Source organism: Pristiophorus japonicus, unplaced genomic scaffold (genome assembly GCF_044704955.1).
Source record: "Pristiophorus japonicus isolate sPriJap1 unplaced genomic scaffold, sPriJap1.hap1 HAP1_SCAFFOLD_433, whole genome shotgun sequence".
Classification (NCBI taxonomy): Eukaryota; Metazoa; Chordata; class Chondrichthyes; family Pristiophoridae; genus Pristiophorus; species Pristiophorus japonicus.
The window spans coordinates 379,377-398,573 of NW_027254235.1; the positions used below are offsets into that span (position 1 = coordinate 379,377).

The 19,197-nt window shown below is 46.4% G+C and overlaps 1 protein-coding gene across 8 annotated transcripts in view; it reads left to right on the plus strand.

Moving 5' to 3' along the window:
* Positions 1-19,197, plus strand: part of LOC139251723 (uncharacterized) — a 128,983-nt gene that overhangs the window by 44,351 nt on the left and 65,435 nt on the right. For 5 of the 8 annotated variants that reach the window (XR_011591407.1, XR_011591406.1, XR_011591404.1 and 2 more), the window contains exon 5: positions 8,022-8,289. The gene's annotated coding sequence lies outside the window, so the exon portion shown is untranslated. Of the gene's footprint in view, positions 1-8,021; positions 12,826-19,197 lie in introns of those variants that run through there. The other 3 variants (XR_011591403.1, XR_011591408.1, XR_011591402.1) reach the window with 3 other exon arrangements.

A 19,197-nucleotide genomic window follows, 5' to 3' on the forward strand; every position in this document is an offset into this window, starting at 1 on the left:
CTGTTCCTACAAACAATCGCTACCCATCAACATCCGCACCTCACAATCATGGCTTCATTTCAGCCTCACAACTTTACCACTGCTGCAATACTCACACCCACATCTCGCACCTTGCACACACTGACAGCTATTCAACTATGGCAGACACATCACCCAAACACATTGCAGTACACTCGCTCACACACTTCTCTTTCTCTTGCAGGCTAAGCTGGCGCATAATCGGCAGGAGTAGCAGCAGACAGACGGGGGCCAGCCGGACATGCAGGACCAGCCAGCTGGAGGAGCAACAACTCCAGCTAATTGGAAGGCACGTGGTAGACGTGTTGCAACCGGCAAGGTTCAACTCCTTGGGGACAACAATGGTATGAACATTCCTAACCCTTCTTCTCACATTCCACTTACCCCTCAGTCCACAATCTTTTCTCACTTTCAAGCTACTCATGGTGTGTGCATGCATTTCTGACTTGCCATACCTCACCATAATCTGACTCTTGTCCCTTTCTGCTTTTAGATAATCAACAAGCACCCGAACAGTCTGTCCCCAATGTCATCGCAGAAAGTGAGGGGAGAGGAGTCACTACGTCACTGCATCTCTCACTTGCAGACACCAGCTCACAAACTGACACTACCCGAATGTAGAAGCAGGATCTGCAGAGGGTGAGGTACCGGGCATGAGTGAGCTGCAGCTAGGTGAGGGGGAAAGGGTAGCTGGAGGGCCAGCTCTCTGACGGGCGAGTTAGTGTCTGAGTTCTGCTGCTCAGGACTCAGATGAGGACCTCAATGGGTGATGGCATGCACACTGAATTAATAGGTGCAGTGGCAAGCCCGCCAGAGAGCATGTCGGCAATGTCAAGATGCGTGGAGGAGCCCGCCTCCAACAGTGCACGGGGCTTTGTGCAAAGTATGGAGTGCAGGATTTCCAGCCTGGAAATGATGATGCACACCCAAAGAGAACGCGGTGACCCAGACGTGATGGCGCACATGATGGGTGATGTCGCAGCTTCCATTGTAGCACAGGCGGAAACGACTCAACGTCTTCGTACTGCAGTGGAAGCTCAGCCTGCTCTCGAGCAGACTCAGCGTGATGCCACCCAAGCTTTGACTGCTGCTGTCGTGGCTGCGTTTAGCACAGTCAACTGGGGCTTTCAGGGTGTTGCAGCAGGCCTGCAATCTGTGCTCTAACAAATTGCTAGGAATGCTGAGACGCCGCCCCAGGGGAGTGGCAGTGGGTCAGCGGAACATTACCCTGCTGTCCTCTCTCAATGACAGCATTCCTGGTCCCACCTCTGCCACTCCGCCATTGTCCTTGCTGCTATCTGTCAGCCAGCCAGCCCAGACTGCTGCCGAGGTGGTGCAGTCTAGTCAGGCCTTTGAGATCCAGAGCTGCTCGACGTCATCCTGCAAGGTCATCTGAAGTCTCCCGCACAGACACTCAGCAGTCTGCCACCAGCCGTGCTGCAGCCACTGGGGGAACACTTCATAGGAGCACTAGATTAGGAAAAGCCACAAAAGACAGGCACTAGGGGATTGCACAGGGTGATTAGTTAATACTTTTCATGTAAATATGTGTGAATTGATGAGATAAATGTATTAATTTTGTTTGGAATCTTTTGTGGTGACTCTCCCAGGAGGTGGCACCACAATTCCTGATGGCAAGGGCTGCACCCTCATGATGCTCAAATTGTGAGGCAGCAGCAGATCTCCACTGCAAGACCTGAAAGCTTAGCCAAGTACTGGAGGGCTCCTCCCATGCGGTTAAGGTAGCGGAACCATTGCTTCAGTAGCCCGATGGTCTGCTCTATGATATTCCTGGTGAAAGCATGGCTCTCATTATATGAGTGCAGTGCACGAGTGTTGGGGTGGCGGAGGGGAGTCATGAGCCAGGTGGAGAGTGGATAGCCTGTGTCTCTGAGCAGCCAGCCGCGAGCTTGATGTGGTGGCTGGAAGAGAGCTGGTTCGCTGGTCTGGCGCAGGACAAAGGCATCGTGGCTGCTTCCAGGATAGTGGGCTTTGACCTGGAGGGTTGGCTGTGTGTGGTCGCACATCAACTGCACATTAAGTGAGTGGTAGCCTTTGCGATTAACGATCTCAGGATTGTTATGCAGTGCCCACAAAGCCACCTGGGTGCAGTTGATGGTGCCATGCACCATGGGGAAGCCCGCTATCCTGGCAAAGCCACATGCACACTCGTCTTGCTTCTCTCTGGCGATCAGGAACCCATTGTAGTTCCTTCTCCTAGTATAGAGAACCTCAGTGATGCCCCGGATGTAGCGATGGATGGCGAACTGAGATGTTAGATATGTCTCCTGCTGCATAGAATCATAGAAAATAGTTGCAGGAGTTGGCCATTCAGTCCTTTGCGCCTGCACCCCCATTCAATATGATCATGGCTGATCATGCAACTTTAGTACCCCATTCCTGCTTTCTCTCGATACCCCTTGATCCCTTTAGCCGTATGGGCCACTTGTAACTCCCTTTTGAATATATCTAACAAACTGGCCTCAACAATTTCTGTGGTAGAGAATGCCATAGGTTCACAATTCTCTGAGTGAAGAAGTTTCTCCTCATCTCGGTCCTAAATGGCTTACCCCTTATCCTTAGACTGTGACTCCTGGTTCTGGACTTCCCCAACATCGGGAACATTCTTCCTGCATCTAAACGGTCCAATCCCGTCAGAATTTTATATGTTTCTATGAGATCCCCTCTCTTCTAAATTCCAGTGAATATAAGCCTAGTCGATTCAGTCTTTCTTCATATGTCAGTCCTGCCATCCCAGGAATCAGTCTGGTAAACCTTCACTGCACTCCCTCAATAGCAAGAATGTCCTTCCTCAGATTAGAAGACCAAAACTGTACACAATATTCAAGGCGTGGCCTCACCAAGGCTCTGTACAACTGCAGTAAGACCTCCCTGCTCCTATACTCAAATCCTCTCACTATGAAGGCCAACATGCCATTTGCCTTCTTCACCGCCTGCTGTACCTGCATGACAACTTTCAATGACTGATATACCATGACACCCAGGTCCCGTTGCACCTCCCCTTTTCCTAATCTGTCACCATTCAGATAATATTCCGCCTACCTGTTTTTGCCACCAAAGTGGATAACCTCACATTTATCTAAATTACACTGCATCTGGCATGCATTTGCCCACTCACCTAACCTGTCCAAGTCACCCTGCAGCCTCTTAGCATCCTCCTCACAGCTCACACTGCCACCCAGCTTCGTGACATCTGCAAACTTGGAGATATTACATTCAATTCCTTCGTCTAAAATCATTCATGTATATTGTAAATAGCTGGGGTCCCAACACTGAACCTTGCGGAACCTCACCAGTCACTGCCTGCCATTCGGAAAAGGACCCGTTTATTCCTACTCTTTGCTTCCTATCTGCCAACCAGTTCTCTATCCACATCAATATATTATTCCCAATTCCACGTGCTTTAATTTTGCACACTTGTCAAAAGCCTTTTGAAAGTCTAAATACACCACATCCACTGGTTCTCCTTTGTCCACTCTACTAGTTACATCCTCAAAAAATTCTCGAAGATTTGTCAAGCATGATTTCCCTTTCATAAATCCATGCTGACTTGGATCAATCCTGTCACTGCTTTCCAAATGCGCTGCTATTACATCTTTAATAATTGCATTTTCCCCACTACCAATGTCGGGCTAACCGGTCTATAATTCCCTGTTTTTTCTCTCCCTCCTTTTTTTAAAATTGGGCTTACATTAGTGTCATTGCAGTCACTGGTTGGAGGAAGCAAGGAAGTATCCACTGTGTAAGTGGTGGTGGGTCTGTCAGCTTGCCTTCCTTGACCCAGAGCGGTTGTGAGTCGCTCCCACTCCCAATCCCTTGGATTTATTAATCAGGGTGTGATAGAGTGCAGCAGACAATCGTTTTGTACAAAGAAGGTATGGATTTTATTCAAGAAGAATGAATACACCTTTTATTAAACTTATCACTTTAAAGGAGAAAAAACATATCACTCTAATGGGGAATCCTTTACTAAAACACAAGAGAATACACAGCAGTACAATATCTCCCACCTCCCAATTCCCCTATCTAACTAAGTTAGGTTCTGGGGCTTCAGGGACTATGCTCACCAATCCTTCCTTGACAGTCGGCAATGGGTCGTGGTTTCGGGGTTCGTTGGATTTTGTTGATTCGGCTCGCCGTACCCCAAACGTAGGAGAGGACTTCTTGCTGCGTGTTCCTCAGTTGGGTAGGGCACGTATTCGGATCTATGGGGTAAGTACCCACTTTCTTCCTTAAGCAGTAGGTTTTAAAGTTCTTTTAGTTAATGTTTTACCCGAAAGTAGCTCAGGGACAGCTAGTAGAGTGGAAAAGCTTGTGAATCTTCGGGTTTTCGTCGAGTTGACTTCGGTTTTGAAATCGTTGGTCGCTGTGGCTCAATATTACCAATTTGGTTGCTGGTAATATCTGGTGGTTGTGTCGTGAGCCTCTTGCTGCCGTGGCGTGCTTGGTGTCCTGGTCATTTGCGATACTGTCTTGGTTGGTGTTCTGAAGAACCAGTTTAATGAAGCTGGTGTGTTGATCTTGAAGTCTGCCAGGTCTGAAGCATACGAAGCTGGTGGAGAAACAAAGTGCAGTCCTGACTGTAAAAACAGGCCTCAATTATACCCGTAGAGGCTTCCTTATCTGCGCGCCAAATCAACCTTGGTTCTTTGTTTAAATTTTGGTGGGCTCGTTGAGTTTTGGCGGGCTCGTTACTGGTAACTGGATTGAAAAATGTGTCAATTGCTAGAATTATCTGGGTTTCGAGTTGCAATTGCTAAAGTTAGTTTCTGGTGTCGAGTTGTCTGCCTGGCTCCCAGCTTTCTATGCAGGCGGGAAAGGTGATTAGCATTATGCATGTGTTGGAAGGGTTGTTGTGCTCGAGTTGAAACTTACTTCCTGGGATCGATTGTTGAAATGTAAATGTCTTCTAGGGGCAGGTTTCGAGGGTAAACAGTTCCCCAGACAATTTGATTCACTCAATATGTCCCCAGACAGCTTGATTAGCTCCAATATCCAAACTGGCCTTTTAGAAGTTGAACCCACCCCTTTTCTTGCAGCCTTTTTCTCACAGACCCAACATTCACCTTTAAAAATCCCAAACTTGGTTAACACTCGTAGATTTCTTCCATAAGCATTTTAGGACCCCAAACTTTCTGCTTAATAGTTCCAAATCGACTTTCCTTTTCAATGAGTCCAAACACGGGGGTTTCCACGAATTTTGGAATCTTGCAACTGGTGAAGAAATGGAGGCCATGGTGACCTTGACTGCCACTGGGAGCTATAGTCATCCTGGTCTGAGGCTGGAGGTCTGGTTTCAGGAGTTGGCAGAGTTCTGTGACCACCTCCTTGGTGAAGCAGAGCCTCCTAATACACTGCTCCTCACTTAATTGAAGGTAGGAGAAGTGCTGTCGGAAGTCCCCGGGTGGGTAAGGCCTCCTGTTGAGCCCTGATGGCCCTCCTCCTCCATTTGAACAGATGTTCCCATCTTTCTCGCTGTCTCAGCTCCTTCCACTGTAGATCCTGGAGGGCGAGGTCGACTGCCAGTAAAGCCCCCATGACTTTTAGAGTTCGAAAAATAATGAGGGAGTTTTGTATTTGCCAGAAGACTCCATGATACCAAATAACCTTGAAATCACTAAATAAAACTCTTGCAGTTGTAGGAAGTAGCACACAACCACAGTTTTTATGTTCCCTGCAAGCTTACTCTCATATTCTATTTCCCTCCCTCCTAATTAAACCCTTTAGCCTCCTCTGCTGAATTCTAAATTTCTCCCAGTCCTCAGGCTTGCTGCTTTTTCTGGCCAATTTATATGCCTCTTCCTTGGATTTAACACTATCCCTAATTTCCCTTGTCAGCCACGGTTGAGCCACCTTCCCTGTTTTATTTTTACGCGAGGCAGGGATGTACAATTGTTGAAGTTCATCCATGTGATCTTTAAATGCCTGCCACTGCCTATCCATCGTCAACCCTTTAAGTATCATTCGCCAGTCTATTCTGGCCAATTCACGTCTCATACCATCGAAGTTACCTTTCCTTAAGTTCAGGACCCTAGTCTCTGAATTAACTGTGTCACTCTCCATCTTAATGAAGAATTCTACCATATTATGGTCACTCTTCCCAAAGGGGCCTCGCACAACAAGATTGATAATTAATCCTCTCTCATTACACAACACCCAGTCTAGGATGGCCAGCCCTCTAGTTGGTTCCTCGACATATTGATCTAGAAAACCTCCCTATTACACTCCAGGAAATCCTCCTCCACCGTATTGCTACCAGATTGGTTAGCCCAATCTATATGTAGATTAAAGTCGCCCGTGATAACTGCTGAACCTTTATTGCACTCATCCCTAATTTCCTGTTTACATGGGATGCATCCTAGGTTGCCGAGGGAAGCTAGAGTATGGATTGCAGAAGCTCTGACTAGAATCTTTCAATCTTCCTTGGATGCCGGAGGAATGGAGGATTGGAACTGTTGAACACCATGGTTCAAAAAAGGGGAGCGGGATAAACCTGATAACTACAGGCCAATCAGTCTAACGTCTGTGGTGGGGAAACTACGAGAGACCATTGTCAAGGACAAGATTAATTCTCACTTGGAGAAGCATGGGTTACTGAGGAACAGCCAGCACGGGGACTTGTTAAAGGCAAATCATGTCTGACTAACCTGACACAGTTCTTTGATGAAGTAACAAAGAGGGTTGATGAAGGCAGTGCTGTGGATGTTGTATATATGGACTTTCAAAAGGCATTTGATAACGTACCACATAACAGACTTATTCAGAAAATAGAAGCGCCTGGTGTGATGACTTGCCAAGGGAGTACAGTTTTGAAGTTTGCGGACGATAAAAACTTGCCGATGTTGTAAATAGTGAGCATGATAGCAGACTTCAGGAGGACATAGCCAGACCGGTGAAATGGGCAGACACATGGAAGATGCAATTTAATGTGGATAAGTGGGGTGAAAAAACATGGAGAAACAATATAATCTTAATTTTACTGTTTTGAGGGAGGTTCCTGGGGGTGCATATTAACAAATCTTTGAAGGTGGCAGGGCAAGTTGATAAGGCAGTTAAGAAAGTGTATGGGATACATGGCTTTGTAATTGGAGGAATTGAATACAAAAGCAAGTAAGCCATGCTAAAACTTTACAAATGTCTGGTTAGGCCTCAGCTGGAGTATTGTGACCATTCTGGGCAGTTTAGGAAGGATGTTCCCTGGAGAGGGTGTGGAGGAGGTTTACCAGGATGATACCAGGGACGAGGGACGTGGCAGTTATGTGGCGAGACCAGAGAAGCTGGGATTGTTTGAGCAGAGAAGTCTAAGGGGAGATCTAATACAGGTGTTCACAATAGTGAGGGGTTTGAGCAAGTCCGGAGAAACTGTTTCCTCTGGAAAGTGGGTCAGTCAACAGGGCTCATAGGTTTAAAATAAGTGGCAAAAGAACTAGTGAGAGGAATTTTTCACACAGTGGGTTGTTATGATCTGGGGGATACGACCTAAAGAGTGGTGGAATCAGATTCCATAGGAACTTTTAAAAAGCAATCGAACATGTATTTGAAGAGGGCAAATTTTCAGGGGTTATGGGGATAAAGCTGGGATATGGGACTAAGTGGATCGCCCTTTCCAAGAACCGACATAGGCATGACGGGCCGAATGGCCTCCTGTGCTGTAAGAGATCACGAGAAGATTTTTTTTTCTGGCTTGTGATCTGGCATTTACTGTCTGACAGAGCGGCGGACGCAGATTCAATCGGAACTTTCAATAGAGAATTGGATAGACTTCAAAAGGAAACATTTTTCAGGGCTATGGGGAAAGAGCGGATTATGGGACTAATTGGATTGCTCTTTCAAAGAACCGACACAGGCACAATGGACCGAATGGCCTCCTGCGCTGTATCATTCTACGATTCTTTTATATTAATCTGTTGTGACATGGGAATAGTTGCAATAAAAATACACAAATGGACAAGCTATTAAAATGAGTGTTAATTCCATAATAGGGGATCGGATGATAAAAAGGGAAGACATATGTGCTGTGGTCCTGCTGGAAAAGACTTCGAATCAAGACGATAAGCCGGTAGAAGTAAATCACGGAGGTGTGTTCGATGACCAGACTGCGGTTGTGCGAATTCTCTGGAAAGGGACAAGCCTACAGCAGTGGTTTCCTCCTTTCTGGAAATACTGTGACAAAGTTCAGGAGGGGCCCAGATACCGGGACGCGATGTACAAAGTCACTGAGAGCATCAAGAAGAGGCAGCGTGAGTGAAGGTAACTACTATCGTGACATGCAAGGTGCGCGTTTACAGGGGGTACAGGAACTGTTGATGTAATGTTTTCATACATAACGTTTACACTTCCGCTGCAGATGGAAGTCATTAGCCTTCACAGAACTGTTGGGGCAGTCAGGTGTCATAACTGAGCCATTCAGATACCACACAATGTCTTTTTCAATATTCATTCTCAGGATGTGGATGTCTCTGGCAAGGCTGGTATTTATTGCCTATCCCTAGTCGCCCTTCTTGAGCCACTGTGCTCCCACAGTGCTGGTAGGGAGGGAGTTCCAGGATTTTGACCCAATGAAGATGAAGGAACGGCCGATATATCTCCATGTTGGGACTGTGTGTGACTGGGAGGAGATGGTGTTCCCATGCAACTGCTATAATTGTCTATCTAGGTGGGGAGGTCGCAGGTTTGGGAGGTGCTGTCTAAGAAACCTTGGTGCGTTGCTGCAGTGCATCCTGTGGATAGTACACACTGCAGCCACAATGTGTTGATGGTCGATGGTGAGCCTTGCCCTCGATGCTCTGCAGCTGTTTGGCATCTTCACTCATCTATTTATGTCTTCAAATACACAGACCCACCATCTTGCATTGCATTCTATTACATAGTCTTTACAGCACAGAAACAGGCCATTCAACTCTCAGATCCATGACGATGTTTATGCTCCACTCGAGCCCCCTCCCACCCCATCAACATATCCTTCTATTCCTGTCTCCTGCATGTGTTTATCCAGCGTCCCCTTAAATGTATCTCTGCTATTCACCTCAACCCCTCCCTGTGGGAGCGAGTTCTACATTCTCACCCCTCTCTGGGTAAAGAGGTTTCTCCTGAATTCCCTATTGGATTCAGTAATGACCATCTTATATTTATGGTCCCTAGTTCTGGTCTTTCCCACAATTGGAAACAAATTCTCTGTCTACCCTATCAAACCCTTTCATAAAGACCTGTATTGGGTCTCCCCTCAGTCTCTTTCCTAGAGAAGAGTGTCAGACTTTTTATCTTTCCTGATGGGTATAACCTCTCCATTCTGGTGTCATTCTCGTAAATCTGTTTTGCTCCTTATCCAGTGCATCTCCATCCTATTTATAATATGGAGACCAGAACTGTGCATAGTGCTCCAAGTGTGGTCTAACCCAGGTATATGGAGACCAGAACTGTGCACGGTGCTCCAAGTGTGGTCTAACCCAGGTATATGGAGACCAGAACTGTGCACAGTGCTCCAAGTGTGGTCTAACCCAGGTATATGGAGACCAGAACTGCGCACAGTGCTCCAAGGTTCTATACAAGGTTAACATAATGTCTCTGCTTTTTAATTCTATCCCTCTAGAAATGAACCCCAGTGCTTTGTTTGCTATTTTTGGCCTTATTAACCTGTGTCACTACCTTTAGTGATGAGATGGCCTCACCAGGCCTGATTTTTAGTCTCCTAAATGATCATTTCTTAACTGCGTCTCCGTTAGCTTCAGAGGGGGCCAGTTTAGAGGTGTATGGGATGCATCAGGTTCATCTTACACTACAATACTACATTACACAGGCCACCACTGCTTCAATTTTAATTACTCTGCACTTCTAGCCTGCCACAAGGGCCACTGCCAGTCTTTAAGCACAATTGTTTAAAATGGCGAGGTACCTCCACATGTCATCATCAGATGCAGGCCCCTCCTGTGGAGGGAAAGTGTCCCTGCCCCTCACATGCTCCCTTCACATTGTTCTCCCTCCCTCCCAGGGAAAAGCTGTTCTACGACTAGTGTCACAGAATTACAATCGGGAGAGCAGCAGTAATGCTGGGAACACTGAGCACATGTAAAGAGGAGGCAGACCAGATTGTGGGCAGGCAACAAGTACTTGCATTTACATAGCACCTTTAACGTAGTACAGCCATTCCAAGGCGCTTCCCAGGAGTGTAAATCGGACAAAAATTGACACTGAGCCAAATGAGGAGGGAGATATTGGGATGTGAGCAAAAGCTTAATCAAAGAGGTACTTGAAAGGAGGAGAGGGAGGCGGAGAGCTTCAGGGAGGGAATTCCAGAGCTTCACGCCCAGGCAGCCGAAGGCACGGCCGTCAATGGTGGGGTGATGGAAATCGGGGACGCACAAGAGGCCAGAATTAGAGATGTTGAGGATTATAGGGCTGGAGCAGATAGGGAGGGTCGTGGTCATGCAGAGGTTTGAGCACTGGGAAGAGAACTTTGAATTGGAGGCGTTGCCGGACCGGGAGCCAATTTAGATCAGCGAGCACAGGAGAACCGGTGGGAGAGGGTGAGCTTGGAGGTGAAGTGGGGAAATGCTCACCATGGGGAGCTTTTATCTGCTTTCACACAGTGCTGCAATATTCTTACACTTGGCCGTCACTCCTGAAAGGGGCGAATGTCACCCTGTGCCTAGCTGAATGAGCGAGCTCTTCTATATTTCACATTATAGGGGAGGTCTGACAGGAAGAAGCCGGTCATAACGTGGACCACACACATACAGGGAAATCTGCTGCCCGATCCACAGCCTGAAACGCTGCTTCTTGCTCTCCAATTCTGTCCTAGCATGCGTTGGACTGTTATCAATTGGGACAGCTGCTCCAGCCCATGAAAGGCTCGGACTCTGCACAGGTTAACTTTCAAATCTATTGAATGTACACGTGATTACAAGCAAACAAATGTGTCTCTTATACTGACAAGTAGGATACCCATCGGGGACCAGGAGCGTTACCGATCCAGGCTGTTGATCGTCAGAAGTACCGCACTGAAGACACCTTGCATTCTACTTTCATACCCTTTTTATAACATGGCTACTTTTGGTCATTAAATATGATGTAACTCTCGTAGCATGTCCAGTTCTGCAGCATAGATGTTGGGACTTGGTTCTTAAGGTAATAGCTACACCATCCGTCTTTCGGATGAGATGTTAAACCACACCTGCCCCCTCGGGTAGACATAAAAGATCCTACAGCCACTATTTCATAGAAGAGCAGGGAGTTCTCCCCCGATGTCTTGGCTAATATTTATCCTTCAACCAACATTACTAAAATAAATTAATCTGCTCATTAGCATCTCAGCCTGACCTTGCTCTGGCTTCTTCTGCAGAGCTGTCTCTGGCACATGCTGAACTGCCTCTCCCTCTCCCCGATAACCCACAATCCTCCTTATCCTTAGTGATAAGCTGCTAACCTATTGTGTTCTAATCTTCTTTCCTGGACTCTCTGGAAACTGAAGAATTTCAGGTTTCCACACTACTGTCCCTGTCACATTCCCCAGGACCTCGTCACTCTCACAGTTCTGCTCCATAGACCCAACCAATTCCCTCTGGTCCAGAACAAGGGGCATAACCTTAACATTTAAAGCTAGCCGTGGTAATCTGGAATTCACCCCCCCTCCACAAAAGCTGTTAAGCCCGAGGTCAATTGAAAAGTTGGGGAATTAAGGGTTATGGAACCAAGGCGGGAAGATGGTTAAGATACAGATCAGCCATGATCCAATTGCATGATGGAAGAGGCTTGAGGGACTGAATGGCCTACTCCTGTTGCTATGTTCTCTTCCATTATGTTCTTTCTCACCTTTAGGGTTTTCCTAACGACACACTAGGATCCTAACACACTTGTACCTTTTCCTATCCTGGCACGTTGTTGCATGTATATCAAGTGTTGGTGCAATGCCCTGGACTATTGCAAAATAGTCCATGAATTTAAAGGACAGCAGTTGGATCGCATGTCCAAACCTCAACACTGATCCTGTAATCTTCTGCCTCCGCTCATCTGCTGCTGAAACCCTCATCCGTGCCCTTGTTAACTCTCGACTCGACTATTCCAACGCTCTCCTGGCCGGCCTCCCATCTTCCACCTTTTGTAAACTTCAGCTTATCCAAAGCTTCCTGTGTCCTAACTCACATCAAGTCCCATTCACTCATCACCCTGTGCTTGCTGACCTATTTGCATCGCTCCACCATTGGTGGCTGTGCCTTCAGCTGCCTGGGCCCCAAGCTCTGGAATTCCCTCTCTAAACCTCTTTGCCTCTCCTTTAAGATGCTCCTTAAAACCTACCTGTTTGATTATGCTTTAGGTCACTGTCCTACTATCTCCTTATGTGGCTCGGTGTCAAATTTTGTTTGCTAACATTCCCTGTGAAGTGCCGTGGAATGTTTTACTCCATTAAAAGTGCTATATAAATGCAAGTTGTTATTGCCTGGAGGGTTATATTTGCCTGAACTTCAGTGAATGAGGGTAGCAGGCACAAGGTTTCCTCCAAGTCACACGTCATGCCGACTTGAACAGATATCGGCTATTGCTTCATCATTGCTGGGTCAAACTCCTGGATCTCCCTCCCTAACGGCACTGTGGGAGGACCTTCACCACAGGGACTGCAGCAGTTCAAAAAGGCTGCTCACCACCACCTTCTCAAGGGGAATAAGGATAACGATGCTCACATTCCGGGACTGAAAATACAAATATTCTGCTGTTTGAACCAGTATTAAAATTTTATCTCCAAATTGTGTTATCTCTGTTGAGCGTTTGGCATACCATAAAATCTAGAAGGTAGCAAGAGTCAGTGCCATGCTTGTGCTCTCCATACTGTAGAAGTCTGCGTTCAATTCGGAGTGACACACTTTAGGAAGGATGTCAAGGCCTAAGAGAGGGTGCTAGGGAGATTTACCAGAATGGTTGCAGTGATGAGATTTCTTTGCAGTAACAACGAGGATTGATGAAGGTCGGGCAGTAGATGTGTATGTGGACTTTCAAAAGCAATTTGATAAAGTAACACAACAGATTTATTCAGAAAATAGAAGCACATGGTGTCAAAGGGATGATGTTAACTTGGGGACATAATTGGCTACATGATAAGAGACAAAGAGTAGTGGTGAATGGATGTTTTTCAGAAAGTATATAGTGGGGTCCCACAGGGGTCGATATTCATAGAATTTTTTATTCTCCCAAGTGATCACTTCTCAACTGGGGCCAGCTCAGAGGCAGAGGGGATGCATCAGGTTCATGTTACACTAAAATGCTGTGCTACATTACACAGATGGAAGCTGATTCAGTCAATTTCAATGGGGAATTGGATATATATTTGAAAAGGAAAAATGTAGAAAGAGCAGGAAAAGTGGAACTAATTGAATCGCTCTTTCAAAGAGCTGGCACAAGCACGATGGGTCGAATGGCTTCCTCCTGCACTGTATAATTCTGAAGTCCCACAGTATTTCCCTTAATCCACATACTTTGTTCTTGCTTTTGACTTTGGATAGTAGAATTGGAGATTTTTCATCCAGGGTGAAGCCACAAGCAGGTAACAGGTTATGCAACACCTCACAGTGACATAGCCAGGCTCCAACCTTCCTGGTGGTATCTGGGTCGGGATGTTCTGCAGTCTCCACGAATTAAAGATTCATCTCCAGGATACTGTTGCGAGCAGAATAAGCAGCAGTCAGTGCCCCACATGCAGCAAGACCTGGACGACATTCAGGCTTGGGCTGATAAGTGGCAAGTCACATTTGTACCAAGCAAGTGCCAGGCAATGACTATCTCCAACAAGAGAGATTCGAACCACTGCCCCTTGACATTCAACAGCATCGTCAAATCCCCCACCATTAACATCCTGAGGGGGTGGGGTCACCATTGACCAGCCCATTAATGCTGTGGCTACAAGAACAGGTCAGAGGCTGGGTATTCTGCACTGAATGTCTCACCCCCTGATTCCCCAAAGCTTTTTCACCATCTACAAGGCACAATGAGACCTCATTGAGGTGTACAAAATATTGAGGGGCCTGGATATAGTGGATAGTCGGGGCCTATTTCCATTGGTGGAGGGGTCTATTATGAGGGGGCATAGTTTTAAGGTGGTTGTTGGAAGGTTTAGAGTGGATTTGAGCGGGGGGAGGGGGCTTCTTTATGCAGAGGGTTGTGGGGATCTGGAACTGGATGCAGAAACCCTCACCACTTAAGAGATGTTTGAATGGGCACTTAAAAGTGCCGTAACCTGCAGGGTTACGGACCTAGAGCTGGTAATTGGGATTAGACTGGATGACCTTTTGTTGGACGGCGCAGATATAATGGTAAGTACCTTAACGAAGGCCTTTTGAAAATTTAGAAAGAAGTGCACTGTAAATTAGTTTAGAGGGGCTGCGCAAGATAACAAGTTTTGAGGGGGTGCCCGTGAATATGGATAGAAATGGAGGGAGAGGTTAAGAGAGGACAGAAGGGGAGTGAAGTCAGAGGAGCATTATATCAAACTCATCAAATTTTAACTTCAACTTTCGATGAAGCCTGAGAGTTACATGATATGCACTAATATGGCCCACAAAGACAAAAATCTTGGACACTGCAGATTTTGGGTGTCAGCATCAAGCATGCCCAGGTCAGGTAAAGATTAGTTTTTAATTCCTTCTCTCTTCTCCATGGCACTATTTGAAGAGCAGGGAAGTGCTCCCAGTGTCCTGGTCAATATTTATCAATCGACCAACATCACTAAAAGACAAATGATTGACCATTATCTCATTACTGTTTGTGGGATCTTGCTGTGCGCAAATTGTCTGCCATAGCCATATTTCCCTATATTACAACAGTGGCTACACTTCCAACAATACTTCACTGGCAGTGTTTCAAGCATCTTGAGGTGTTGGAAGGCGCTATATAAATGCAAATCCTTTCCTTTTAAAGTTTATTGTACTCAGTATCAACCCCAAACTCCACTCCAAGCCAATGCTTCAGTGTGCCACTTATAGCCATCCTGTGGCCTCTGAGGTGAGACTGGCAATTAGGGGGAGCTTTGTTCTGAAGGCCTGTGCCCACCAGGAATGAGACCGTGACCACTCAAAACTAATTTTATGCAGTATCCTTGCAGCTAGTAGACAAACTTTCATCCCATCAATCTGGGCTGGATTTGAACTCGGGTCCTGGAGACGAAAGATCCGCATGTTCTATGTGTCTATGTAAAGCATTTTGTTTTGAATAAAACTTGTAGCTGCTTTGAGATAGGAACACTTGCAAACTCTGTTACAAAAAAACAAAACTGTACACAGCGGACACGGAAATGTGCAAGATTATTGGGCAATTTATGTCCAGTTAATCGTAAAGCAATTCTGAGTTAAGTTTATCAGGTACAGGTGGAGTGCTGTACTGTGCCGTACCTCAGAGCAATCTCTAGAGCCTGAATCCCAAAATATTTGAGATTTAAGTCCGGAGCTTTTTGCAAGAATCGAATGGCAAGGTCACAATCCAGCGCAGCTTGAAGCATTGGTTCTGTATGGTGGGGGAAAACAAAGTTAATTTCACAGTGACGAACTCCAAGTCCTGCCTGCCAGACACTCCCCTTTAAGATAATGAAGCTTCTGCAGTGACAGACTTACTTCCCTGCCCCAATCCCCCACAATGTTCACACCCTAAAATGGCGATTGCAGTGCAATTCCAAAGCTCAGTCCTCCACCTCTGAAAGTGGGAAAAGTGAATGTGACACTTACTGTACCAATTGCAGACATGATCATGTGAAACAGCTGCTGGGTAGATGTCAGTATATTATTGTCAGTATATTATTAATATGTTACTGGACTAGTAATGGGGAACGGGGACATAGAAGAAAGATCCTTTGACTTCCTATTATGTTGCCCCTATCTCTCTCACTGTTGTGAGCACATGTTTGTGGCGGAGGAGCGGCGAGAGATCGTGGCGGAGGTGCGGCAAATGAGGGTGTGGGGCCCAGAAGAGCCGAGGGCCCAGGGGCAGCTCGGGCCAACCCACACTGTGATATGTGTGCGCACTAGGTCTGTACAGCAAAGCTGGTCTCCAGTCATCCTGGTTAACCCTTGCCACTGAATAAAGGCCTAGCTCTGTCAAGCCCATGTGATGGCTAGTTTGCAACGGCCACCACACGTTAAAAAAATCCACGCACAGGCATAGAAACATAGAGGCATAGAAACATAGAAAATAGGTGCAGGAGTAGGCCATTCAGATCTTCTAGCCTGCACCGCCATTCAATGAGTTCATGGCTGAACATGCAACTTCAGTACCCCCTTCCTGCTTTCTCGCCATACCCCTTGATCCCCCGAGTAGTCAGGACTTCATCTAACTCCCTTTTGAATATATTTAGTGAATTGGCCTCAACTACTTTCTGTGGTAGAGAATTCCACAGGTTCACCACTCTCTGGGTGAAGAAGTTTCTCCTCATCTCGGTCCTAAATGGCTTACCCCTTATCCTTAGACTGTGACCCCTGGTTCTGGACTTCCCCAACATTGGGGACATTCTTCCTGCATCTAACCTGTCTAAACCCGTCAGAATTTTAAACGTTTCTATGAGGTCCCCTCTCATTCTTCTGAACTCCAGTGAATACAAGCCCAGTTGATCCAGTCTTTCTTGATAGGTCAGTCCCACCATCCCGGGAATCAGTCTGGTGAATCTTCGCTGCACTCCCTCAATAGCAAGAATGTCCTTCCTCAAGTTAGGAGACCAAAACTGTACACAATACTTCAGGTGTGGCCTCACCAAGGCCCTGTACAACTGTAGCAACACCTCCCTGCCCCTGTACTCAAATCCCCTCGCTATGAAGGCCAACATGCCATTTGCTTTCTTAACCGCCTGCTGTACCTGCATGCCAACCTTCAATGACTGATGTACCATGACACCCGGGTCTTGTTGCACCTCCCCTTTTCCTAATCTGTCACCATTCAGATAATAGTCTGTCTCTCTGTTTTTACCACCAAAGTGGATAACCTCACATTTATCCACATTATACTTCATCTGCCATGCATTTGCCCATTCACCTAACCTATCCAAGTCACTCTGCAGCCTCATAGCATCCTCCTCACAGCTCACACTGCCACCCAACTTAGTGTCATCCGCAAATTTGGAGATACTACATTTAATCCCCTTGTCTAAATCATTAATGTACAATGTAAACAGCTGGGGCCCCAGCACAGAACCTTGTGGTACCCCACTAGTCACTGCCTGCCATTCTGAAAAGTACCCATTTACTCCTACTCTTTGCTTCCTGTCTGACAACCAGTTCTCAATCCACGTCAGCACACTACCCCCAATCCCATGTGCTTTAACTTTGCACATTAATCGACTTGCCTGGTTGAGTGCAGTTCCACCCCTGGAGTTCAGGGTTGGAACATCTATGAACTCATTCCTTTTGGTGTGGAAGCAAGTCATCCTCGTTCGAGGGACCGCCTATGATGATGATGAATGGTAAATACTGCAGGGAATCGAATACGGCCAGGGTGATCTCCTGGACTAGTTTCAATCGCCTGGATAGGTCGGAGAGGAATTTTCCCAGATTTTTTCTCCCTAAATTGGCGTGGGTTTTTAACTGGTTTTTGCCTCTCCCAGGAGATCACATGGCTCCGGTTGGGGTAGAGTGTAGAATGTTTCAGTATAATTCGGTGTCGCAATTGTGTGAGGCGGACTGGTTGGGCTGGGTGCTCTTTGGCCTTTCCGTCATTGTTCATAGGTTTATATGTAACTTTTAGGGTTGCTGACCAAGGGCCGTGCGGCTCTTTGTCGGCCGGCGTGAACATGATGGGCCGAAATGGCCTCCTTCTGCGCTGTAAATTTCTATGTTTCTAAGTCAGGAGTGTGATGGAATACTCTCCACTTGCCTGGTTGAGTGCAGTTCCAACAATAAGAAGCTCAACACCATTCAGGACAAAGCAATCTGCTTGACTGGCACCCCATCCACTACCTTAAACATTCACTCCCTCCACCACCGGCACACCGTGGCTGCAGTGTGTACCATCTACAAGATGCACTGCAGTAACTCGCCAAGGCTTTGATAGCTGCTCCCAAACCTATCACCTCTACCACCTCTACCACCTAAAAAGGCAACATCAGCAGGCACTTGGGAACACCATCACCTCCAAGTTCCCCTCCAAGTCACACCCATCCCAGCTCGGAAATATATCGGCCATTCCTTCATCATCTCTGGGTCAAAATCCTGGAACTCACTCCCTAACAGCACAGTAAGAGTACCTTCACCACATGGACTGCAGCGGTTCAAGAATGTGGCTCACCAGCACCTTCTCAAGGGCATTTAGGGATGGCTTTGCCCACATCCCATGAATGACTAAACCAAAAGGTTAGAAAACAGAGAGTAGGGTTTAATGATAATTACTAAGGTGGGATGTGGTGTTCCACAAGGATCGGTGCTGGGAACACTTCACTATTTACATAAATTATTTGGACTCGGGAAATTTGAAGTACAATTTCAAAATTTTTATACAGAGGAAGACTGCGACAAGATACAGAAACACATGAATAAATCTGCAGGTTGGGCATGTAATGGTCTCCATATTATAAAAGGGCATAGAAGCACTAGAGAAGGTGCAAAAAATATTTTCTAGAATGATACCAGAACTGAGAAGTTATACCTATCAGGAAAGATTGAACAGGCTGGGGCTCTTTTCTCAGGGGTGATAGAGGTCTTTGAGATTATGAAGGGGTTTGATAGGGTAGGCGTAGAGAAGATGGTTCCACTTGTGGGAGAGACCAGAACTAGGGGCCATCAATATACGATAGTCACTAATAAATCCAATAGGGAATTCAGGAGAAACATCTTTACCAGAGAGTGGTGAGAATGTGGAACTCGCTACCAGAAGGAGTGGTTGAGGCGAATAGTATCAATGCATTTAAAGGGACGCTGAATAAACAGATGACGGAGAAAGGAATAGAAGGATATGTTGAAAGGGTGAGATGAAGAGGGCTGGGAGGAGGCTGGTGTGGAGCATAAACAACGGCATGGACCTGTTGGGACCGAATGGCCTGTTTCTGTGCTGTGACTACTGTGTAATACTTTGTATTTTCTCTGATATCCTCGTCAGTGAAAACTAGAGCAAAGTATCTGTTCAATATCCTTTCCATTTCAGTATCATCTTGTGAGTTTACCTTGCTCATCCCTTAGTAGCCCTATCACTATCTAATTCTCC